A 26,771-nucleotide genomic window follows, 5' to 3' on the forward strand; every position below is an offset into this window, starting at 1 on the left:
CTATCATCAGAAAGAACATAGGGGCTTCCCTGGTGGTGCAGTGGTTAAGAATCCACCTGCCAATGCAGGGGACACAGGTTCCATCCCTGGTCCGGGAAGATCCCACATGCCACAGAGCTACTAAGCCCATGCACCACAACTACTGAGCCTGCACTCTAGAGCCCATGAGCCACAACTACTGAGCCCGTGAGCCACAACTACTGAAGCCTGTGCACCTACAGCCCGTGCTCTGCAACAACAGAAGCCACTGCAATGAGAAGCCCGCGCACCACAACGAAGAGTAGCTCCCTCTCACTGCAACTAGAGAAAGCCTGCGCACAGCAACAAAGCCCAACGCAGCCAAAAATAAAATAAAAATAAATTTATTTTTTTTAAAAACCCACAAATAACAAATGTTGGCAAGGATGTAGTAAAAAGGCAACCCATGTACACTGTTGGTGGGAATGTAAATTGGTCCAGCCACTGTGGAAAACAGTATGGAGTTTTCTGAAAAAAAACTAAAAATAGAACTATCATATGACCCAGCAATTCCACTCTTGTGTGTATATCCAAAAAAGAAAACACTAATCTGAAAAGATACTTGCCACCCCAATGTTCATAGCAACATTACTGACAAGAGCCAAGATATGGAAACAACCTAAGTGTCCATCAACAGAGGAATGGATAAAGAAGATGTGTTATATATATGCCATGGAATACTAATCAGCCATAGAAAAGAATGAAATTTTGCCATTTGCAACAACATGGATGGACTTGGAGAGTATTATGCTAAGTGAAATAAATCAGATAAAGACAAATACTATACAATATCACTTATATTTGGAATCTAAAAAATAAAAGAAACTAGTGAATCTAGCAAAAAGGAAACAGACTCACAGATATAGAGAACAAACTAGTGGTTACCAGTGGGGAGAGGGAAGAAGGGAGGGGCAAGATAGGGGTATGGAATTAAGAGATTAAAAACTACTATGTGCAAAATAAATAAGCTATAAGGATATATTGTACAACATGGTGAATATAGCCAATGTTTTATTATAACTATAAATGGAATATAACCTTTAAATATTGTGAATCACTATGTTGTACACCTGAAACATATAATATTGTACGTCAACTATACCTCAGTTTAAAAAAAAAAACGATGGAGGGCAGAAGGCAGTAGGATGACACGTTCAAAATGCTGAAAGAAAAAGCGCACCACCCAAGAACTCTATACCCAGCAAGAAAGACTATCCCCCAAAACATGAAAGCAAAGTTAAGACATTCTCAAATTTAAAAAAAAAAGAAAAAAAAACCTTGAGAGAATTTGTTGCTAGCAGGTTGACCTTACAAGAAATACTAAAATGAGTCCTTCAGACAAATAAAAGGACACTGGATATCAACTCAAATCCACATGAAGAAATAAAGAGCATCACTAAAGGTCACTGCTTAGGTAAATACAAAAAAGAGTATAAATGTATTTTTTGTTTGTAACTCTTTTTTTTCTCCTCTCTGCTTTAAAAGACATTTGCCGGGACTTCCCTGGTGGCGCAGTGGTTAAGAATCCACCTGCCAATGCAGGGGACACGGGTTTGAGCCCTGGTCCAGGAAGATCCCACATGCCGTGGAGCAACTAAGCCCGTGCGTCACAACTACTGAGCCCTTGTGCCACAACTACTGAAGCCCGTATGCCTAGAGCCCTTGCTCCGCAACAAGAGAAGCCACCGCCATGAGAAGCTTGCGCACCGCAACGAAGAGTAGCCCCCGCTCGCCGCAACTAGAGAAAGCCCGCGGGCAGCAACGAAGACCCAACGCAGCCAAAAATAAATAAATTTTAAAAAATGACAAAAAGGAAGTAAAAGTTCATGACAACAAAAAGTTAAAAAAAAATAAAAAGACGTTTGCCTACAACAATGGTTAAAACCCATGTTGTTGAGCACACAATTGTATAAAGGTATAATTTGTATGGCAATAACAGCACATAGAAGGGGGAAGTGAATGAAACTATCCAGAAGCAAAGTTTTTGTTTACTATTTAAGTTGATTGGTATTAATCCAAACTAGATTGTTGTAAGTCAAGAGTTAATTGTAACCCCCAGAGCAACCACTAAGAAATTAATTTAAATATACATAGTAAGATAAATGGCAAAGGAATTGAAATAACACACTAGAAAATACCTAACATAAAAGGAGACAGGAATGGAGGAATAGAGGAATGAAAAAGCCATGAGATATATAGAGAAAACAAATAGCAAGACGACAGACATAAATGCTGCCTTATCCGCAATTATGTGAAGTGTAAATGGATTAACCACTCCCATTAAAAGAAAGAGATTGGTAGATTAAAAAAATGATCCAACTATATGCTGTCTACAAGAGGTTCACTTTAGATTCAAAGACACGAATAGGTTGAAAGTAAAAGGATAGAAAAAAGATATACCACACAAAAACAGTAACCAAAGGAAAGCTGGAGTGGCTATATTAATATCAGACAGAAGAGACTTTAAAACAAAATTTGTTACTAGATATAAAGAAGGCCATTTTTTAATGATAAAAGGGTCAGTCCATCAAAAAGATATTTTCTAGTGTATCATTTTAATTCCTTTGTCATTTATGCTACTACAAATATAGTCAGGAAAGTGAGACCAGCAGTCACGGCTCTGGGGTGCAGGGCTGTGCTCAAGGTAACAGAGGAAGTGCTGAAGGAGATCATGAGAAGGGGGTGAGAACTGCCCCCAGCAGGAGAAACTGGGAAAGGCTTGGAAGTGAGAACAAACACAGTGTCTTGGAGAAAAATGAGGCACATAAGGTCCACTTGGGAGGGTTTTAAATATCATGTCAATGAGTTCAGTGTTTTTTCCTGTTGACAATAGGGAGTCACTGAACACTTCTGAGCCAAGGAGAAAGTGATGTCATGCCGAGTGGTGTTTTTGAAGATTAACCGGGCAGGGGTTTGTAGGGCGGTTAGAGAGGTTGAGGAAGGAAGCCCAGCAGTCCAGTCACCAAGCAGGGTGGCCCTATCAAGAAAGGAGGAGAGGGACTTCCCTGGCGGTCCAGTGGGTAAGACTCCATGCTCCCAGTGCAGGGGGCCTGGGTTCGATCCCTGGTCAGGGAACTCGGTCCCACATGAATGCCACAACTAAGAAGTCCGCATGCCACAACTAAGAAGTCCGCATGCCGCAACTAAGAAGTCCACATGCCGCAACTAAGAAGTCCGCATGCCGCAACTAAGAAGTCCACATGCCGCAACTAAGAAGTCCGCATGCCGCAACTAAGAAGTCCACATGCCGCAATTAAGAAGTCCACATGCCGCAATTAAGAAGTCCACATGCCGCCACTAAGACCTGGCGCAGCCAAAATAAATAAATAAATATTAAAAAAAAAAGAAAGGAGGAGATAATGAGACACGGGTGGGAGGGGAAGTGCAAATGCTCTGCATGTGCCAGCTCAGGTGACCTTCACACCCACCTGCGAAGGCATTGTTCTTATCTCACAGATGGTTCAAAACCAGTCCCAGTGCAGTCAGGTAACTTGCTGTGGTCATACAGCCAGGAAGTGGCAGGGGAGGCGGGGCGTGGCCCCTGAGAATCTGATGTGAGCATCCCTACTCTTCACCTTCAGGCAGATCTGCGGGGGGAACACCTGATGTGCCTTTAAAACACCCGCGAGCTGTTTGAAGTAGTCATTAGCTGAATAAATGCTTTTCCAGCAAGGGATAATAATTATATCAATAATCAGGTTCATCATGTATCGGGTGCTACACTTACAAGCACTACCAGAGCAGAATTGGTCTCTATCCTTTTCACACGCACCAGGTAGTTTGACACAGTCCCCGAGCCTCACCGGATATTCATAAGTACTTATTGACTGAAAGTCCTGGGGCCCCTTGGAAAGTCACTGGAGCGAAATTATCAGAGTCCACGTGTTTTCAAGCGTCATTTCAATAGGTTTCCATCCGGAGGCAGCATGACATTGCTGGCGTCACCCTCAGTTCTGTCACCCACAGGCTACAGGCGGTTTTTAATGGACCTGTTTAACACCAAACCAGTAGGTGGGGTCCAAGTGGCCATTTTTTAAAATGGCTCAGCTCTGAACTGGTTAATTTTTGCTCGTGTTCAATAACTTTTAAAAACTAGAATACGCTCAGGGTTAAAAGACTTTCTCAATATCCCTGCCTCACAACTAAGAAGGAGTGTAGTATTAGAATCCACTGCGTGTCATAACCTTAAGGTGACATTCTGACCCGACTTTGGAATACACAGACTTAAAACAGTATTTCACAAGAAGAAACAATTCTATTACATCCTAAATTTTAAGAGCTTTTAACTTTGCCTTTTTTCTCCTCTTGTAACCATTAATGTAGATGGAGCATGGAAATCATCTTGCGGGAAGAATAGCATCCTTTGTTGGCTAATGTTTTTTCCTTTTACTCACTGTTGTGAAATGGAATTCTTTAATAGGTGATGCTTAATGTTCTGTGTTAACCTGTCTTAAGGCTCTGTTGAGCATGACAAATGTGTGGATGATTACTTCTCGGTTTTCATTGAGAAGATAAAACATTAATATATTAAATTTGTACTTTAAGCAAGTTCTTCTACACGAGGCCTTTAACTGTTTAGCCTTGTCATTGACACATGTGAGTTGGGTTGCCCAGTTTCCAGCCGATGCTGCCCTTTCCCTTCAAGGTGCCGGGTGCTGTCCGGCTTCTGCACAGCCTTCTCCATCCGGCTTTCCCAGGAGGCAGAGCTGGTGTCCAGAGCAGCTGCATCGTGTGCTCACTTCTAACTCTGAGGACTACAGAGCAGCGGGATGTCCCTCACAATTCAGGGGAGTACGGGGTGCTGCTTTTGAATCGCACACCTCTCTCTAGCATGAGCTCAATCCAACACACGAAGGACTGCACATTCACTTCCTGTCTCGTCAACTTGTCATGGAAAGTTTCGAGTTGCAAAACAGCCTGTCCTTTTATCTTCAAAGCTTGAAAGCTCTTGGATCTAAGAAGGAAGTAGCTTATTTGGGTTGAAAAAAGACAATTTGATGTTAGGATGGTTAAACACAGGGTTACTGAAACATTGAAACCAAACAACTTTTAGCCTAATAAGAGATTCGGGTGGTTATCGATCTGCTGGTAACTCATTAATGCCACCTAAAACCAGGCATCCTTCCATTGGAGATGCACAGTACTGAGGGGCTTACAGGGTGAGGGGAGAGGAAGCCGCCTTAGAGGTTCTGATGAGACAGGCCAGGAGAGCATATTTTGGAACAGAACTGTGAGCCGTGAGACAACAACCACGTGGTCCAAAGTTATCTTGTGCACAGACACACGTGTGCGTGTGAACAGACGCCCCCTCCCCTCCACACGTGCACAGCCTACAAGCCTGTCGGCGTTTGCAAAAGTCACTTGCCTGCAAAGCCAACAGGACTCTCACTAACCACGTGGTCCGGCAGGACTCTGACAGATGAGGTTCGACCATAGTGATTTAAAACCTTATTATTACCGGGTTATTCAATTACTCACTGTGTGACCTTAGACAAAGTACCCAACCTTTCTGAGCCTCAGTTTCTTAATCTATGACATTGATTAAATAATTCCTTTTAGGCAGAGTTGTTGGTGAGGATTAGGAATAACAGCTGAAACATCCAGCACAGTAAGTGGAACATAGCCGGTGCCCAATACACAGTACTAATTGCTATGACTTTTATTCTTATTTTTAATCAGGGGATGAAGATCAGGGATTTGCGGAAAATGAATGTCAATTGTCTTTTTAAAAGAAATGTTGCAGGGCTAAAGTAGTATTTCTTTAAAATGTTGCCCACAGTATCCTTACCAGATCTTTAAGATTGTGACCCTGTGTGTGTGTGTGTGTGTGTGTGTGTGTGAGAGAGAGATAAAACCTGCTTTAACAGCTATTTTTAAAATTAATTATTTAATTAATTTATTTTTGGCTGCATTGGGTCTTCGTTGCTGCACGTGGGCTTTCTCTAGTTGCGGCGAGCGGGGGCTACTCTTCGTTGCGGTGTGCAGGCTTCTCATTGCAGTGGCTTCTCTTGTTGCAGAGCACGGGCTCTAGGCACGCAGGCTCAGTAGTAGTGGCTCGCGGGATCTAGAGTACAGGCTCAGTAGTTGTGGCGCACGGGCTTAGTTGCTCCGCAGCATGTGGGATCTTCCCGGACCAGGGATCGAACCCGTGTCCCCTGAATTGGCAGGTGGATTCTTAACCACTGCACCTCCAGGGAAGTCCAACAGCTATTTTTAAATCTTTTAAAATGTGTTGAAATTACATGTTTACAGGAAAGGATGGGACTTCTGTTTCTGGTTCTGCAGGTAAGAAGCTTGCAAGTTGCCCCTCTGTCCTAACAAGTAAAAGTTGAACAGACTGAAAACCAACCCTAGGATCCAGTAAGAGAGGGAGGGGACACAGGACAAACCTTGGCCCCCAAGATTTGGAGAGACAGCCAGGCAAGTACAGGGAGGGGCAGCTGCCCAGAGCAGACTCAGTGGGAACCAGTGCCGGGAGGAAAACCTCGGCTGTGACGGACAAACCCCTAGAGGCTCCGAGCAGACAAGTCTGAGAGCTAAAATCTCCAGGGGGACCCAGTCATAGGGGGCCCACAATCCCATGAGGTTTACCTCCAGCAGCTCGGCCAGGTTCCCACAGTAAATATCAGAGCAAAGGCCCCTCCTGCTCCCAGTGGTGGGAGGGGAAAAGGAACTGTGTTGAAATACACCAGACATATTTCTCTTGGGACTGACACATACACACTACTATACATAAAATAGATAACGAATAAAGACCTACCGTATAGCACAGGGAACTCTACTCAATATTCTGTAATGGCCTATATGGGAAAAGAATCTAAGAAAGCGTGAATATATGTATATGTATAACTGATTCACTGTGCTGTACACCTGAAACTAACACAACATTATAAGTTAACTCTACTCCAGTAAAAATAAAATAAAATAAAATAAAATAAAAGGAAGTACACCGGAGCCCTCTATTCTTCTTAACAAGGCCTGCCATCAGGGGAAACTAGGTAACAAGACCTGCTGGGGTGTGAGCAGAGCCAGACTGACCGGGGACAGGACACAACCACCTCCAGCCCACCCCAGCCATACTGTCCCACCTAAAAGAGGAGAAAGAAAACCTGAGAGGGGCTTCCCTGGTGGCGCAGGGGTTGAGAATCTGCCTGCCAATGCAGGGGACATGGGTTCGAGCCCTGGTCTGGCAAGATCCCACATGCCGCGGAGCAACTGGGCCCGTGAGCCACAACTACTGAGCCTGCGCGTCTGGAGCCTGTGCTCCGCAACAAGAGAGGCCGCGATGGTGAGAGGCCCGTGCACCGCGATGAAGAGTGGCCCCCACTTGCTGCAACTAGAGAAAGCCCTCGCACAGGAACGAAGACCCAACACAGCCAAATAAATAAATAAATAAATAAATAATAATTAAAGGTGCTAATAATTAAAAAAAAAAAAAACCTGAGAAACACTTGTGAAGCTCACAGGCCAGAGGCACAGACTCACGAAAGCACTGTCACCTAATCACAGAATTAGAACACTTCCCCGCCCTTCACACCTCACTGCCACATCACTGAAGGCCTATTTACGGCAGTTCCTTTTATCCAGCTCCAGCACATCATGTCTGGCTATTAAGAAAAATTACAAGGTCTACCAAAAGGCAAAAATCACAGAGACAGAGTGAGCATCAGAACCAGACCTGGAAAGCACGTTGGAATTATCAGACCAGGAATTTAAAACAACTCTGATTAATATGCTAAGGGCTCTAATGGAGAAAGAAGACAGCACACAAGGACAGATGGGCAATGAAAGCAGCGAGACTGAAATCCTAAGAAGGAACCAAAAAGAAAGGCTAGAGATCAAAAGCGCTGTAACAGAAATGAAGAATGCCTTTGATGGGCTTATAGGCAGACCTTGTTTTATTGCACTTTGCTTTATTTTGAGTCACAGATACTGCATTTTTTTTACCAGTTGAAGCAACCCTGCCTAGAACAAGTCTATCTGCACTATTTTTCCAACAGCATTTGCTCACTTTTATGTGTCTGTGTCACGTTTTGGTAATCCTCACAATATTTCAAACTTTTTCATTATTATTATATTGGTCAGAGTGCTATGTCATCAGTGATCTTTGATGTTCCTATTGTAATTGTTTTGGGATGCCTCATACCACACCCACAGAAGATGGAGAACTTAATAAATGTGTGTTCTTTTCCACCCCCCCCCCTTTTTTTGGCTGCGCCACATGGCTTGTGGGATCTTAGTTCCCCCACCAGGGATTGAACCCACACCGTTGGCAGTGAAATCACAGAGTCCTAACCACTGGACCGCCAGGGAATTCCCAATAAATGTGTGTTCTGACTGCTCACCAGGGCCATTACCCTGTCTCTCTGTCTCCCTATTCCTTGAGACACAACAATATTGAAATTAGGCCAATTAATAACCTTACAATGGCCTTTAAGTGTTCAAGTGAAAGAAAGCACTGAACATCTCTCACTTTAAATCAAGAGCTAGAAATGATTAAGCTTAGTGAGGAAGGCATATTGAAAGACTAGATAGGCTGCAAGCTAGGCTTCTTGAGCCAGTTAGCCAAGTTGTGCATAAAAAGGAAAAGTTCTTAAAGGAAAATGAGCAGTGGCTTCAATTTAAAGTCACCAGCTACATTAGTCCTTAACCAGAGTGTCAGCCTGTCCTTTGAAGCTTTGAAGCCTTGAAGCCAGGCATTGACTTTTCCTCTCCAGCTATGAAAGTCCTAGAAGGCTGTTTAGTTCACGTTGAAAACCCGGATGACAGCACATCTGTTTACAACATGGTTTACTGAATATTTTAAACCCACAGTTGAGACCTACTGCACAGAAGAAGAAAAAAAAAGATTCCTTTCAAAATATTACTGCTCACTGGTGACTGCTGAGAAAAAAACCCACCCACCTGGAATTCTGTACCCTACAAAATTATCCTTCAAAAGTGAAGGAGAAATAAAGACTTTTTCAGACAAACATTCAGGAAATTTGTTGCCAGTAGACCTGCAATATATGTCAAAAGAAGTTCTTTCAAGAGAATGAAAAAATATAGGTCAGAAACTCGGATCTATGTAAAGAAAGAAAGAATATCAAAGAAAGAATAAGTGGGGACTCCCCCTGTGGCACAGTGGTTAAGAATCTGCCTGCCAATGCAGGGGACACGGGTTCGAGCCCTGGTCCGAGAAGATCCCACATGCCACGGAGCAACTAAGCCCGCGCTGCACAACTACTGAGCCTGTGCTCTAGAGCCCGCGAGCCACAACTGCTGAGCCCGTGTGCCTAGAGCCCGTGCTCCACAACAAGAGAAGTCACTGCAACGAGAAGCCTGCGCACTGCAACGAAGAGTAGCCCCTGCTCGCCGCAACTAGAGAAAAGCCCGTGTGCAGCAACGAAGACCCAACGCAGCCAAAAATAAATAAATAAATAAAAGAATAAGTGAAGGTAAAAAAACAAAAACTTTTATTTTTCTTATTCTCAATAATATTAGCAACAACATATTTGATTATGTATACTTATGTATTTGGTAACCTAGGTGAAATAGACCAATACCTTCAAAGACACAATCTGTCAAAAAAAATGGAAGATATGAATAGGCCTGTATCTATTAAAGAAATTGAATCAAGAATTAAAACCTTCCGAGGGCTTCCCTGGTGGCGCAGTGGTTGGGAGTCTGCCTGCTAATGCAGGGGACACGGGTTCGAGCCCTGGTTTGGGAGGATCCCACATGCCACGGAGCGGCTGGGCCCGTGAGCCGCAACTACTGAGCCTGCGCGTCTGGAGCCTGTGCCCCGCGGCGGGAGGGGCCGCGATAGTGAAAGGCCCGCGATAGTGAAAGGCCCGCGCACCGCGATGAAGAGCGGCCCCGCACCGCGATGAAGAGTGGCCCCCACTTGCCGTAACTAGAGAAAGCCCTCGCACGAACCGAAGACCCAACACAGCCAAAAATAAATAAATAAATAAATAAATAAAGTAGCTACAAAATTTAAAAAAAAAAAAAAAAAAAGAATTAAAACCTTCCAACCCAGAAATCACCATGCCCAGATGGGTTCACTGGTGAATTCAACCAAACATTTAAGAAAGAAATTATACCAATTTCCTACTATCTATTTCAGAGGATAGAAACAAAGGGAATACCTCTAGCTCATTCTATGGGGCTACTATTATCCTGATACCAAAATCATACAAAAACATTACAAAGAAAAAATTAAAGATCAGTATCTTTCATGAATATAGAAGCAAAAATCCTCAACAAAATATTAGCAAATTGAATCCAAAAAAGTATAAAAAGAATTATACACCATGACCAAGTGGGATTTATTCCAAGTATGCAAAGCTGGTTCAACATTCAAAAATCAATTAATATAACCCATCACATCAACAGACTGAAAAAGGAGCACGAGAATGTTCTGGAAGAGTTTAAGCCCAGCTCTCACCATTCCCCACCACACTGTCTGGGGATTATTGAAGCCCACCTGTTCCCACAGAAATAGGCAGCAACAGCCCAGTTCTTGGTAATACCTGCTCCCCCCAACCCAGCTGAGCTGAGGTGCCGATGACCCCAGGACTGGAGCCTGGCAACCTGGGGGCCCTGAGGGTTTACAGGTACAGCTCTGGGCAGTGCCATAGGTGGTGGGGTGACTGCAGTGTTTCTGTGGTTCCCAGGGCTTTACTCGGGAGCTTCCCTCCCCTCCCCTTAAACTCACGGCGGGAGACACACGAGGGCCTCCATCGTGGCTTCTTGGTAACACACGTTAGCAGAGAAGGAAGCAGACACGGTCAGGGAAACAGAGCTCCTAGGCCAAACCACACCTCTGCAGAGAACAACCACTAGAAGAAAGGCATCAAGCCAACAGCATGCATCCCTGAAGCAGAAGTGTTGGGATAAATGGACCAAGGGGTAAGTTAACACAATAAATAAGCTCAAAGAGGTAAGGGAGCATAAAAGTAATGCGAACCAGGAAAAGCAGTTACCGAATAGGAAGCAAGTGCCTGATATACTCAAAGTGGGGCCGGAGGTCATTCCGAGATCCAGTGGAATTCTCAGCACAGCAGATGGAACTCCAGCTCCCTTGTCTACCCCCCCAGTGAGAGTGAGAGAGGTTACGGGGATACCGTTAGCCGCAGCCTTCCTCAGATGTTAAGGGTGTCCTCTGCAGATCTTAATCAGTCCCTCACCACACACCAGCGAGTTGCAGCGCAGACGTGGAGAACAGTGCACTGCACTGCATAGAGAGTTTATTTCTAAACCACGGGTCTGACTGGGTGATTCTCCAGCTTAAACACGTTTAGTGGCTTTCTGTCATCAGCAGAAGGAACTCAGAATGACACGTGAAGCTCTTTACATCCTGGCCCCAAACTACCTCCTGCCATTCTCCTCTAAGCAACTTACGATCTAACAACATGGAAGTCTGCATCCCAGATGGCAAAGCAAAGAGGTTCCTTCCAAGCACTGATTCTGCAGCTCTGTGATCGCTGCCTGGAACCTCTGGGGAGGAGGAGTGGGAGAGACGGCTGTGGTCCATCGGCGTGTCTGCCAGGGGCTCACGAGGTGGGGAAAGCTTGCCATGCTGTGAATTAATGAGCCTCTGCCAGAAGTCCTCACGCATACCATGGTTTTTCATAGCTTCATGCCTTAGAAAATGCTGTTGCACTCGCCTAGAAGGTTCTTTCCCGCTCTATCCACCAATTAAACTCCTACTCATCCTTCTAGACCCCAGCCCCTCACCAGGAGCCTTAGCACCTTCCTTTCCACGAGGCCGCAGCTAGGATTACAGGCAAACATCACACAGCGCTGGGGGGTTGTGTATGGATTCATCTCTCCAACTGTGAACGCCTGGAGGGCAGGGACCAGGTTTCACTCCCCTCTTCATCCCCTGTGGGATGTGCAGTGCCTGTCACATAGAGACCATTTAATACATGCTTGCCTTATTAATTAAATATGAATGTCTAGCTAGCTAATTAATCATAATGGATAATTATACATTACTAGAGGATCTGTCCAGGATGATTCCTTGGAATTCCTGCCCTGAGGGAAAGTAAAACTAGTGCAGTCGGGCTGATCCTAGAGGCAGCTCAGCATCATTTAATTACAGGTCTTGTTAGGCCTCCTCTGAGCACCTGCCGTCCTCTAGCCTGAGCACCCCCTGAAGGGTCCCCTGGTTTCCACCGCAGAGGCTGCCGGCCTAGCAGTGCCGGCCAGTGTCAAGCAGGGAATGTGTCCGAGATTAAAGGTTTGGTTTTCAAATCTCCCAGACCCCCAAAGATTACCCTGTTCTGCGGAGGGAGACTTCACACTCTTTAACAGGCAGGAGACCCGGGGCTGTCTGACCAGCCAGAATGAATGATTTTCGGTATCAAGCTGAGCTTCCTTGAGGGCTGGGGCTCCATCCAGAGTGAGCGCAGGGGTCCTGGGCACCCTTTACTGTCTCGTCTCTCACTGCACCCTCCCCCATGCACATCCCCTGGGCTGCTTCGTCTCTGGGGGAGGTGTTTCCTCAACCTGGAATTCTCATCCCACTCCCGCCCAGCCCTCCGTCTACTGGTAAACACCTACTCACTGGTCTTTTAAAACCCAGGTCAGTAGGTTCATTTGTACCATTTTTTTAGATTCCATATATAAGCGATGTCATATGGTATTTGTCTTTCTCTGTCTCACTTACTTCACGCAGTAGGTCAAATGAACCTACTTATAAAGCAGAAATAGACTCACAGATGTAGAAGACAAACTTACAGGTCCCAGGGAGGGAAGGGAGGGAGGGATAAATTGGGAGGTTGGGATTGACATATATACACTAGTATGTATAAAATAGATAGATAAGATAGATAGATAAGGACCTACTGTAGAGCACAGGGAACTCTACTCCATACTCTGTAATGACCTATATGGGAAAAGAATCTAAAAAAGAGTGGATACATGTATATGTATAACTGATTCGTTTTGCTGTACAGCAGAAACTAACACAACATCGTAAATCAACTATACTCCAATAAAAGTTAATTTTTAAAAATAACTTAAAAAAAATAAAACTCAGGTCAGGCATCACCTTGCTGAGGAAGGCTCTCTGATCCCCCAGCCCCCAGCCCCAGGCCCCAGAAAGCACAGGCCCTCCTTCTTTCAGGCCCTTCTAGCCAAGCCCCTCCCACTCGATAGTGTTATTTGTGGGACTGAGTCTACAGAGATCCCTGCTGGGAGGCCAGGACAGTTAGGGACAAAGGGACAGGTTCTCCCACCATCGCAGGAAACAGTCCCAGGCCAAAGCCTGAGACAGCTACCCCAGCAGCAGGGCAGGCAGGCGGGAGCAACTGGCACAGCCATGGCGGGCTGTGTGGTCCTGCTGGGAGTAGACCATCAGAGGCGGGCAGGGCCGGGCTTTGGTGCAAGCAGAGAGGGCTGGCACCACTGCGGCTTCAGGCCTCCCCTGGGAATTTGTCTGCCCTCAATGTCGACATGCATCTTTGAAGCACTTCTTCCTTCCTGCCTCTGCTAGAGAAAGGAAACTAACTTGGAGCACAAGAATATATTGCCAAGTAGGGAGTCCCTGGCCGTCCAGCGATTAGGCCTCTGCGCTTTCACTGCTGAGGGCGCGGGTTCAATGGGGAACTAAGATCCCCCAAGCTGTGCGGTGTGGCCAAATTAAAAAATATATATTGCCAAATCAATTAGGAATGCCAAATATATTGCATTCCTTCATTGCAACGAATGCAAACCTCCTTGGCGGGCTGTAGAGGCCACCTTGGGTTGACAGGAGCTCAACCTGCCTTGCTGAGGGATGGGAGCCCCGTGGGGCGACAACAGCCAGAGGCAGCAGAGAACACGCCCCCCTGGCCCCCCATCAGAAGAGCTTCGGAGCTAAGATCCTGAGTCAGTTGACAAAGGAGGATAAGAATTAGAGAAAATGGTACCAACTTTTTGTAGGCATTTCTTCCATGGTTGTTTTTCAAGAACTCTCTGCTTCAGGAGTTAATACTTAGCTCAACTTTTTTAGGGGAGAGAACTCTTTCTGAAAGTTACAGACAGAAAAGCATCTGGAATTCCCTCCCCCTCCCCTAAACCTGGTTTTGATTTTAGCCTGCCCATCCAGGCTGGGCGGCCAGGCACCCTAGGCACGATGCAAGAGCGGGGCTCCCAGAGTTACAGAAACAGTGTTTTACAGCTGGCTTAGCTTTTAAAGATTAACTTAGAAAAATAGTAAATGCATAGCACTTATTATGTGCTGGGCCCTGTTCTAAAGTCTTCATGTGAATTATTTATTTAATCTTCCCAACAACCTTCTTGGGTAGCTACCATTATGACCTCTGTTTAACAGATAAGGAACCTGGGGCTGAAAAGTGCCAGCGACTTGCCCCAGGTCTCCCAGCTAGAGGGAGAGACAGCTGGGGTGAACAGAGCCAGGCAGTGGCCGGCCTCCAGAGCACCCACTTTTAACCACCACACCGTCCCACCTTCAGCATGAAAGCCAGGGGGAGGTGTGCAGGACACAGAGGATGGTCGCCCCATCACGGTGGGGTGACGGAAAGGCTAAATTGGATTTGGGGGTGACTCAGGGCGAGGATGGATGAGGGAAAGCAATGAGAAGCTGGGGCGTCCGTGGGGCTCTGGTCAAAGATGCGATCGCCTGGGATGAATAAGAGCAGCCAGAGGGCCAGGGTGGACGCGTTGGAGGGACAGTCAAGGGTGAGAACTCGAGAGACCCAGAAGACAAGCAAAAGCCAAGATGCATCCTCAAGTGGAGGATAAGAGCAGAAGCCACTGGGGGCCGAAACCAACACAGACAAGGAACCAGGAGGTGGGAACCCATGTGCAGAGGCAGTGATGGCCCAGCTGGAGCCTCCTGGTGTGTCCAAAGATCAGCCACCTGAAGGCCACGGGGTCGGGCTGGGCACAAGGAGGAGGTCTGGGTCAGGGGTGTCGTATGGTAAGATGACCACAGGTGTTTGAAGTCTGACCACCAGCGGTGAAAACTGCACCCTAGAGAGATGAACCAGGATGGACTCCTTGGGAGCAGGTGATCAGGAAACACTTGGACCGGCCTCTGAATCCCACTGGGCGGGGAGGCCACGATTTCGGGCCTCTCCCTAAAAGGCCCCGGGGAAAATCTCCTTTCTGCGGCCACCGACTCACCTGCCGTGGCCTCGCTCACTGAGGGTGCTGATGACAGGGCAAACCTGCCACCATGTCACGTCCTATAAATTCTGGGCACTAAGCATATATTAAGCTATAAAACAGGAGCATGGAAATCATTAGCAATGTACCAGTGATCTCATAATGTCACTGTGGAGATTTCCCAAGGAAATAATTTCCTTTCCAAACACCAAGTACCGTAATGATACAACCAAGACGGGTTTCTATTTATTCCTGGCCAGTCTCTCACAGATTTATGTTCCAGTCCTGAGATGGGACCTCTCACTGCATTTCGGCGCATTACTTAATCGAATGGTATGCTGGTTGACCCCAGTGTGTTTTAAGGTTGCGGTTATTTATGGATATGGTTTCGCCTGTGAGGTCACTGTGAGGCCTGATCCGCACATGTCTGTCAGGAGAGCTGGGGCGCTATTTGCATAAGAAGCCCTAGATCTCTTGGGAGGGCCCACAAAGAGGACCGCGGCGCTGCTGAAGGGCAGATTCCGCATGTTTAGGGACCAGCTACCCAAGGGAAGACTAGTCAAGCCCCAAAGGAGAGCACTTTGGGAAAGCGGGGTCCCCACCCCACCTCAAGTCTAAAGTGAGCCAGTGAACACGTGCTCTGCTACAGAGGGCATCTCAGTGGGTACCGTGCATCATGGCACCACGAGCGGCTGCAGTCTCCCCAGTTCCTCCCAGGCCCTTCCTGGAAAAGGGGGTGTCCTTATGAGCCACACTGCACTGCAATGGACTTTCACTAAATTTTATGAAAACCGTTTCTTAAGCACCTCCTGGGGCAGGTGGGGCGAGAGAACAAGACCAGTAGGTGTGATTCCTGCCCTCCAAGTCTCTTAACGGTCCTGTGAGGAAGAGAGACTTGTGCCATGGAAGCCAGAGCAGTGGTTTATCTTACTGCTTTATGTCTTCCTGGTGGCCTGAGCCTTCTGTCATATGTAATGGCCCTCTTTGCCTCTAGTAATTTTCTTTGCTGTGATGTCTACTTTACCAAATGTCAATATAGCCACTCCTGCTTTTTATTATTATTATTATTTACATGGTATATCTTTTTCTATTCTTTTAAATTCAACCTACCCATGTTGTTGTATTTGAAGTGAGTTTCTTGCAAACAACATATGTTGGATTTTTTTTTTTTTTAATAAATTTATTTATTTATTTATTTATGGCTGTGTTGGGTCTTCGTTTCTGTGCAAGGACTTTCTCTAGTTGTGGCAAGCGGGGGCCACTCTTCATCACGGTGTGCGGGCCTCTCACTATCGCGGCCTCTCTTGTTGTGGAGCACAGGCTCCAGACGCGCAGGCTCAGTAATTGTGGCTCACGGGCCCAGTTGCTCCGCGGCCTGTGGGATCTTCCCAGACCAGGGCTCGAACCCGTGTCCCCTGCATTGGCAGGCAGACTCTCAACCACTGCACCACCAGGGAAGCCCTTGTTGGATTTTTTTTATCCATTCAATGTCTGTCTTTTCATTGGTGTACTTAGACCATTCACATTTAAGGTACTTGTTGATGTTTCAGGGCTTAAATCTGCCGCTTTATTATTTGTTTTCTGTTTGTTTCTTCTAATTCCACCATTTCTCTTTTCTTACCTTCCTCTGGTTACTTGAGCATTTTTTAGGGTTCCGTCTTGATATATTTATAACGTCTTTGAGTATTTTGTTTGGCATAGTTTTCTCAGTAGTTGCTGTAGACATTACAATATACATATACAATTTGTCACAGTCTACTGGTATCAGTGGTACTGGTGCCACTTTGAGTGAAGTATAGAAACCTTATTAGTCCTCTTACCTTCCCCATTTTTAAAAGTTCGTTTTCTTAAGTATTTCCTCCTCCACATATATTGAATACTAGTCAAATGATGTTATAATTGCTTCAACCATCAAATATGTTTTAAGAAACTCATGAGAAGTAGGATTGTCTACTTACCCCTATTCTTACCCATTCTGAGGTTCTTGTTAAAGCTCCAAGGATTCTTCTGTTATGTGCTTTATGTCTATAGAACTTTCTAAAAGGATAGGTTTACTAGCAACAAAATCTCCTCGTTTTTCTTTGTCTGAGAATGTCTTTATTTCCCCTTCATTCTTGAAAGACATTTTCAATAGATACAGAATTTGTGGTTGACAGTTCTTTGCTTTCAATACTTGAAAAATGTTGTGCCACTTCCTTCTGGCCACCATGTTTTCAGATGAGAAATCTGCTGTCATCTGATTATTGTCTCCATATAAGTAAAGCCTTGTTTCTCTCTGGCTGCTGTCAAGAATTTTCTTTTTTTGGTCTTTAGCTTTTAAAATTTATTACACGTCTTGCCATGGGTTTCGCACCATTTGGGTTCATCCCATTTGGATTTCGCTCAGCATCTTGAATCAATAGATTCTTGGCTCAACCCCACTGGTAACCCTCCCTGCAAAAGTAGGGCACCTACTCCCACTGCCCCTTGTCTCCCAGGATCAATGTGAGCTCAGCTTCCCTCCAGGGTCCCACCGACACCTGGCAGTGTGGAGGTGAAGGGCTGACTCATGCTGTTTTGCTACTGCAGGGGTGGGGCAGAAGCTCAGCTCCTTGCTGGGCCCTGCTGACACAGGGAAGTGGAGGAGGTGAATCAGCCTGCCGTCTAGCCCCATTCTGCTTCCCACCTCATTCTGTCTCCGATACCAGAGACAGGAGTGTGAGGTTCAACTAGCTACTGGACTCCACCGCCACGACCCTGGCAGGGAAATTGGAGCTCTGCCTACTTCCACTGAGCAGGGCGCAGAAGATCAAGTACCAACTTGGTCCCTAGACATCACCCAGCCAGAGGATTAGAGCATCACTGCTTCTACCAAGTCAGAGATGGAAGATTAGCCCTCTGCTTAGCTGTACTGAGCAGGGTAATCAGGGTGCTACTGCCTGCTTCCACAGGGCAGCGGGGTTGTGGCAGAAGACCAGCTCCCTGCTTGGCCCTGCTGAAACTCGGGGGTGGAGATATAGTTTTTCCATTGGTGTTTGGCTACAGCAAGGCGAGTATTGCCAAAAAGGGTTTCTGTTGTTAGGTCACCCCTTTCTCAGTCTTTGGGCTATGGGGAACAGGATTTTCTTGAAGATATTTTCGGTCTGGGTGGGCCTGTGGGCAAGTCCAGGTTGGAGGTTTATGTAGAACCCTGTCTGGAATATACTGGAGGCAATAAAGAAACCCCGGGGACCCACCACTGTGATGTTCCTCAAGCCCTGAGGACCCTGGGAAGTCTGCTTTCTTCTTTCTGCCTTTCAGAGCCTTCTCATGCTTTTCTGTTGTGTTATGTCCACAGTCTTTTAGTTGTGAGAGGGAGGGGCTGGGAGGAATGCAGCTACTTCATCTTGGCTGGAACCGAAGTCTGACCGTATCTGGCATGTTTAGGGGAGATCAGATATGTTCCGAGAGACCTATAGTTCCCCTTGGGGTTACAGGCAATCTCAGAGTTCCCTCCTGACCAAGTGGGGTGGAGAAGTAGCTGAGAGAAAGAGCCAGTGAGCTTGCCAAAAGGTTACCATGACACGATAGGAAGTTTTTATTGCTTTGAACATAATGCCTTTCCCACAAATTAACACTAAGTCATGATCCAGGAACCCTGCACACTGAGCCAGTTTCAAAACATAAACTACAAACTTTATAGAGCACAGCTCACTTTCCCATGTTGGTCGGATACATTTGGTTGTTATTAATTACTCAGTAGGCGACCCAAGGCACTTAAAACACCACCATGAACACCATAAGTGAGTCAACGTTTCTAGAACCTAAATTCTAACATTTCTTAACTGTGGCTTTTTCAGCCTTGATCTTCAAAGGCATTTTATGAAGCATAACATACACAAGGCACCATGGTTGCATCCAAGCACGATGGAGCAGCGCGTGCGGTTAATCGATACGGGCTTTAGTGGGAACTTGATGTGAAGAAACTGAGTCAATAAGATGCCCACTGAAAAGGAGGACTTTGATATGCTGCAAGAAATAGTGACTTTTGTCCTCGATTTCTGACATCTCTTTTAACATGGTCTTTTTAAACATCTGTTTCTGAAGCAGAGCAGGAAATCTCTAAGCATCCGTAACTCTTCGGTTGTGTCACGTGGCAACTACAGGCTGTGTTTTTTTTTAATCCAACCAGGAAATCCTTCTTTTTCCTTTTAAACTAGTTCAAAGCAGAGCATTTAACGGGCATTTATACGTAGGGAGAGTTTGAGAGGCCACTTTTACAAATGGTGTCATGAGATGAGTCATGGTAAAGGATGTGATTCTGCTTTTGGCAAGTTTATGAATGGGGCTGCTTTATTAGCAAGCTGGGGGCGAGGGGGGTGCCACCTGATATTCTGAGTCAGTCCCATAGAAAAGGAAGGCAAATTGCAAGTGTACTTGTCAGGTACCTCGCTTCTGGGCACCTCTTTGAAGCAAGAGTAACTGTTCTGGCCCTTTGTTTGACTGAATGTCTTTCAAAACTGTGTTTCCAATCTCTATGACAGAAGCTTCTATGGCTTCAGTGGTCGTGGATTACACAGAGAGGGTGTGTGTGTGTGTGTGTGTGTGTGTGTGCGTGTGTGTGCCTGCACAGTAGGGGGAGGTCAAGGTAGTTTTTTTTTTCTCGGTGAAATATATGAGGTGCCATATGGTGGAACAACCTGAGAATACCAGGTGTGTCTGCATCGGAATCTAATGTGCCGTTACCATGGAGACCAGAGCTCCCTCAGCTATGCAGGGCCTCTACTTCCCCCATCTGAGGCGCTTACTTGTCTAACAGAAACAGGGGCTCTGACATACAAAAGAAGTAAACCTTGAAGGCAAGCCTTCAGCAATTTCTAATTTGCTTTTCCTTGATTCTTTCTAAAGAGCTTTCTCCCTCTCTACTCATGGCTTATTTGAGCAAAGGCTTTGTTGAACTAGCCATAATAATAGCGGCATTTATTAAGATGGTGCTTTGTGTTTTACATACTCTATCTACCCTCTGGAGTGAGTGTTTTATCTATATTTTTAGAGAGGAGAAAACCAAGGCTTCAAGAAAACAGGATATTTTTCCAAGTCATAAATCTCATAAATAGCTGTCCGAGTTGGAACTTGAACCCAGATCCATCTGATTTCAGCCTGTGCACTTAACTCCCTGCCAAAGGGCGTCGAATTCTTTACATCTGGAGTATGTCTTTTCAAAGGATCTCAAGCTTTTTAGTCCTATGAACTAAGAACTGAGAAGTAAAAGAAAAAGGATGTGAAGTTCCTGAAAGCTTTAGAATAGCCAAGTAATGACCTATTAACGGAACAAACCACAACCACATTGAGAACAAATGGCTAAGATTTACTGAGCATCTGTATGTGTCACTCATTCTTTCAGCGAATACATATTGAGACCTACTTTATGCCAAGCATTGTTCTAAGTCCCGTGGATGCAATGGTGAAGAAAACTAACGAATCAGACAAAAATCCCTGCCTGTGGGGACTTCTTAGACTCCCCAGTTTGTGTCTGCATCAGACACTTGGCCATGGGAGCTCAGAAGTGGTAAAACATGGCCCTTACCCTGGAGTTTATGATTAAGAAGCCAAGACAGACTCACAGATAACCTAACTGTAATGCACTGAGATAAGTGCTAGACTCCAGAGGGGTATGAAGTTCTGGGAATGGTGGTACTGGGTGGGCATGGGGTCTTCCAAGGTTCTTCTTGGTAGCTTTAGATGGCTAGAGCCCTCAAGAGATCTCAAATCCACTGACCTGCCTGGAGGTCCTCTGGGACCTTCATGGCCAACTCTTGAGAAACAGGAACCCCTCAGGTGGCACATTCTCAGGCAGGCCTTTGTCCTGTAGTGACTATCCTACCAGGTCTCCCTCACCTGTATATCAGGCAATTGATAAGTATAGGATTTTACATCTGTTCCTAACTCACTGCATTTCTTTACATTTCAATTTGCTCATTCTAGCTCTTCCTTCCACCTGAGCTCTTTTTAAACATTGTTTCAATAACCTTAAATATAATCTGTTCTTCCCAGCTTTGGGTCATCTAGAAATTTGATATCTTCACCTTCTATTAAAACACTTGGAGAACAGGGTCAAGGACAGGCCTAGAGCAAGGTATTAAAGCCTTCTTTCCAGGCCAGCAGAAATCCACTAAATAATACCCTTTGGTGTAGTTGTTTGACCAGCCAAGTACCCACGTAACTATCACTGAGGTTACATGTCTCTACAGTGTCCATAAGGACATCATTGGAGATGTTACCAAATGCCTTGGCAAAGTTCCTCCTTCCATCCCCACAGACACACACACACACACACACACACACACACACACTTCTATCTTGGTAGACGGTTGAGGAGATTGCAGTTGCTTTAAAATTCAAAATGTAAGATGAGAATACCGAATTATCTGGCTCTAGCCATGACAGTAAACTCAGGCCTGTTGTTTACACTTGGGTTTTGCTGAAATGGTGCCAGACTGTCAAACACATATGAAAAGTTACCAAACAATTGTCCCACTTTGTCTTATTAATTTTTGAGTAGACAAGCAGTATCGGAGCCACACATAAATGGAGTTCATTGTTAGCATTAAATAAAACAACAAAGTAAATCTAATATATTTTAATGAAATGCACAGCCATGATTGTGCTGTATGGTAATTAAATAGAAATATAAGACATTAACAGCAATTGAAATAACTTTCTTACACAGTAGAAAATCCTGTGGGTGAGAACTGGGTAAAGAAAGATCCTTAAAAAAAAGGAAAAGATATGGGTAGGGGGAGGAAATTAGGGCCATCTAATAAGATCAGGGTTAGGGGTGGGTTTTGCCCTTATTTAAGCCAAGCAATTCCAAAGACTGTGGAGTTTCCAATCCCTGCCCCTGACTAAATTTACAAGCTGGGAATTTGGGCAGGGAGAATAGAGTCTAAGAATATTTGTTCAGCTCTTCTAAGAGAAAAGAAACTGAAGAGTTCTAAAAATCAAAAATCAACTAGAGCTGATTCTAGGAGTATTGTTAACATGCTAAAAGATGAAAGGCAGTGCTTCCCTCTATTACAGCAACAAGAGAAAAGCGGACCTTCCTGTTCAAGAACTTGGTGAGTCAGTTCAAATTATCTAGGAACCCATTAAAAATTCAGGCACCTAGATCACTCCGAAGCCTACTGATCAAGACCTCAAGGAAGGGGGTTTAGGCATGTGTATTTTTAAAAGTTCCCTAAGCGGTCCTGACAATTACCCAAGCTGATTATCTAGAACCTTTATGCAGATAAATTCTGCACCTAAGGGTAATTAGAAATCACAGCCAAAGAGAGAAGAAAGATTGGGGAAAGCAAGCTGAAGTAGTAGAAAACCCCAAGGGCTACAATGCCAATGTGTGTAAGAAAATTTAACCAGGTTGCTTTCCTAACGCCTGCCACCACTCAGGGGAAAGGTACTCTGACGGAGACGGTCGAGGGGGAGCTCGTTTTGATCCAGCATCGAGCAGGCCATGTGGGATATTAGAACATGAGGCTTGAGAAAACCTAAGTGAGGGAACTGAGCACTTGATTTGCGGAGAGAAGCTGTTTTAGGAGGCGAGAGGAAGTGATGAAACAGAAAGAGGCCTTTTCAAAATTTAGTCAGACTGATCTTGCCTCTAGTCTGCAGAAGCCAAAGCAATTTTCAGTTAACTCCTTCCTCCTCTTTTCCCTTTCACTGCCACAGGCTAAGGGTGGAAACTGTGTGTCCAGAGGGGTGCTCTCTCTAGCCTAGAGCACAGCCCATATGAGCCACTTAACCTCAACGACGCTGGCAGCTCTGCAAGAAATTCCGTACTTCTGTGACCTATTTCATCTAACACACTCACAAATGCAAACAAATATTTAAATTATGCTGGTCACAGATCTAAGAGATTTTAGAATGTGAAGTGTGACTGTCAACCAAGCTTTGTGCATCGGTCGGTGCTTGCCTGGGAGCTGCCCCTCAGAGAGAGGGACCGCACTGTACACTGAAGGCTTACTGGGGCACACGGGCCATCACCCCATTCGCGTTCCTTCTGAATCTTATCTGTGAGTCTCTCATGCAATAGGCACTGGTCTCCCCGATAACCAGCCCCTCCCCAAAGCAGAGGCAGCTCCTATTCTGCCTCTTTCTGTTGTGTCCCAAACACAGTCCTCTACACGAGGCTCTTCCAGTAACTTCCATCTACTGTATCACTTTTCCGTTGGTCCCTGACCTCAGAACTTGAAATCTCTGAAGAGCAGAAGTGGGGTGCTAGGAAAGCCAGTGGCTAAATAAAGGTTATCCACATTTCCCACAGGCAGTGCTGGGTCTTGCTATTTTTTATCAGCTGAACCCCTCGAGAACATTAGAAGCCCATGGAATCCCCGGAGAACAGCTCTCACACAGTTTAACGTCTCCAGTATTGACAGCCCTCCACCTACTGTTCCCCCCAAAGGCTAAACGTACTCCATACAGGTTTTATTTTAAATCAAATCAGCACAGGGTGCAGACTATTTATAAAATAGAGATGCAATCTGCCTTGGCAGGAACTGTGACTTACTATTGTACTAAACAACTCCGGGTGCTCTGTTGATGCTACGTGGTAAATTTAAATAAGTTGCCTCTAATGTGAATGGGGCTGGGGAAAAAATTGATAGAAAATTGCACCAGTTTTCATCCCAAGACCGACCACTCAGGTTCTGTGTTATTCCTGCCTCCAGAAGGGGTATGATTTCAGCAATGGTAAAAGCATTTTCTTATCCGATTAGCAAAGCACTTCTTCCCTGAGATTTTCACAAGTTGATGTTATGAAGAGAGTACTGTTGTGAGGTCTTGCTGTGTGACCTTGGGCAAATCACCTCCCTAGGCCTCAGTTCCTCCACTAGAAAAATAAGAGCATGAGATCTCTAAATGTCCATCCAGCCCTACAGCTTTCCGGCCTTCTAATTCTAAAACCTCCAAAAATGAAAATTAAAAACAGAAAGCCAATTGAACAGCCTGGTCAGCCAGGATGGCAAGTGGTTGTGAAGGGCAGTTACATGGGTGGGCACCACCTGTGCGGAGTGCATTCCTGTGCCCAATTACTCACGGCCCCACCCCCCGGAGGAGGATTATACATCTCTAGCGTTCGCCATGTGACGCCTCTTGCAGAGAATATTTCCGGGTTCCACTGACAAAAGGTTTGGCCATATGACTTGTTTTGACCAGTGGAACGTAACAGACACGATGTATGCGACATCTCAAGAGGAGTTCAAAGAGCCTTGGAGGGCTTCTGAGACCTCCTGCTCTCCTCCCTGTGCCACGAGGACAGGGGCCACTGAAGGTTTTAGGGGTCTCAAGAAGACACCGCGCAGGGAGCAGAATCAGAGCCAAAGCAGAGCTGCAGATGACACGAGAACAGGAAGCACGCCTTTGCTAGTGCGGCCACTGAAAAGTGGGGGTCACTTCACTCCCTCAGTCTCACCTAGAGAAAGCTGACTGGCCCACCACGCCACGCGGCACATAGGATAAACACCCAAAGGAGGACAAGCATGACCTGGCTAACGTGTGCTCTTTGGATGAGCGCTCCTGGCGGCGGCCGCCTTATAACGCGGCACCACGGACCCCGGAAATACGCAGCTCTCCAAATTCGCAGCACCGGCTGCCTCAGACAGGAACTTGGGGCTGGCAAGACGCCACCGTTACGGTGAGGCCCTCGATTCACTATGCATCTAACTAGGGCTCAATGGGGTAACGGGACCCGGGACGTATCAGCCAGAGGCGCCGGGCCACTCCCTGATGACTGAATTCCCGCATGTCTGCAGAAAACCTTGATCTTATCCCTGAAGCCAAGTCACGCCACCTTTGAAACCTCACAGCGGTTCTCAGTTCAGAGAGGTCATCTCCAGGGGCCAGTCTGGGCTTCTATTGTTTTGCGGTTGTTCATCTGAATGAAAAGGCAGTATTTAAAGATTTCGCATAGAACAAATGTCTTCTCTCACTCAGTATGAGGAACGCCCGATTCAACGATCTGCAAGGTCCCTTTCAGCTCTGAAACAGACCAGGCTTAAACCATTACCTAATCTGGACGTCACCGTCCTCACCATTTGACAGGCGGATATCGTATCTATTAGTGGCACACATCAACTTTATGCAGCAAATTAGGGCAGAAAAACAGATGAATTTTCCAAGTGAATTGACATCATAGTCTAGGTGAGATGAACATGGTTATAAGGCAAACCTGCGCCTACTTATCAGTCTTTGTTCAGAGAGTAATGTGTATGTTACTTTAAGAGAAAAAAAGAGAAAGAGAACAAATTAGATTTACATGTGAACACAGTCAAAATAAAGAACTCAAATCTATTTTTTTTCATTCTTATACAGCCTGAGGGCAATAGCCAAAAGAAATTACTATTAAGTGTGAGTAACGCAAAATAGATTGTGTGAATTTCAATTTGAAATGTGCGAAGTTAATATACAACTGCAAATTAAGAAGTGCCTTTTGATTTATAAAGTAGGCTCGATCCACACGTGGAAAAAATTCTATCCCATAGACAACTCCAAGATGGGCTCCCAGGCCGCATGCGGACCTGGAGGAATGGAGGGGAATTTCGTAGCACTGAGAAGACCCTGTGACCGCGGAGCAGTGCCGTCATGCATGGCAGTCACGACCAAAGCACCCGAGGCGTGCTGCTGCGGGGCCTGTACACGCAGGGACTATGGCCGGGCCACAGCCCTTCCTGAGAAGACCGGCAAGGCAGTCTTGCGACAACTCCACAACCAGTGCTCAAGATAAGGGACCTTTAAGCTACATAAAAATGAACGGAAATGAAGTTTTGTGTTTACTAAGGCCAGGTCCACAGACTAACATCCAGCTTTGCCATCATCACACAGTGAATGTTTCTTCGTGTCAGTGTTCTTCGCAAGGGCTTTGCTTACGGGGTCACAGTGAAGAAAGAGGCTTCTTGTAGGATTCTCACTGCCCACTGGGGACGGAGTCCCTCCTGTGTGCGGAGTCCTGCGGGGGAGACGGCGATGACCCCCGCTCCCTGCCCTCCCAGAGCTCACCGTCTACTGTGTAATAGAACCTGCTCTGGTAAAAGGCAACTAATAACTGTAACACAAGTCATCAGGAAGGCGGTGACCGTCGCCGCTACTGGGCTAGGATTCCCACTCTCGCCATGTGGTGAACTCCTCTTCATGATTCAGGACGTCACCTCCTCTGCGGTTCTCCTCCTCCACACCGCTGCTCAGTCACATGCTCACTGTGGCTAATGCATCTAGGATTCGGTGATGGTTTGTTTCAGGGCTTTCTCGACCGGGACGAGTTCCTTAAGGCAATGGCTGGGCCTCAAATCTACCGGGCATTCAATAAGTTAAACTGACTTTATATAGGTCTAAATAATAGACCTACATAAATCAATTAATATCTGTATGAGATTCAAATTAGAAAACCTGGAGAAATAAGTCCTGGCTAGACCTTTCCAGGCGCCCTTTGTGCACAATCCCCCATGGATTACACAGAAAGCTTCCTTACCCAGAAAACCTTGGAAAACTCCCCTTTATGGAAGCTGAAACCCTCTGACATCATGTAATGCTTTTTCTTTCTGTGAAAAGCAAATGGGACTAACAAACTGCAACTCTGGTCTGTGATTCTTAAGCGAAGTGCACGAAGCTCTACCTGTGTGACCTTCTCTAGGACATGTGCATGTATC

The sequence above is a fragment of the Balaenoptera musculus genome, chromosome 18 (assembly GCF_009873245.2).
Source record: "Balaenoptera musculus isolate JJ_BM4_2016_0621 chromosome 18, mBalMus1.pri.v3, whole genome shotgun sequence".
Classification (NCBI taxonomy): Eukaryota; Metazoa; Chordata; class Mammalia; order Artiodactyla; family Balaenopteridae; genus Balaenoptera; species Balaenoptera musculus.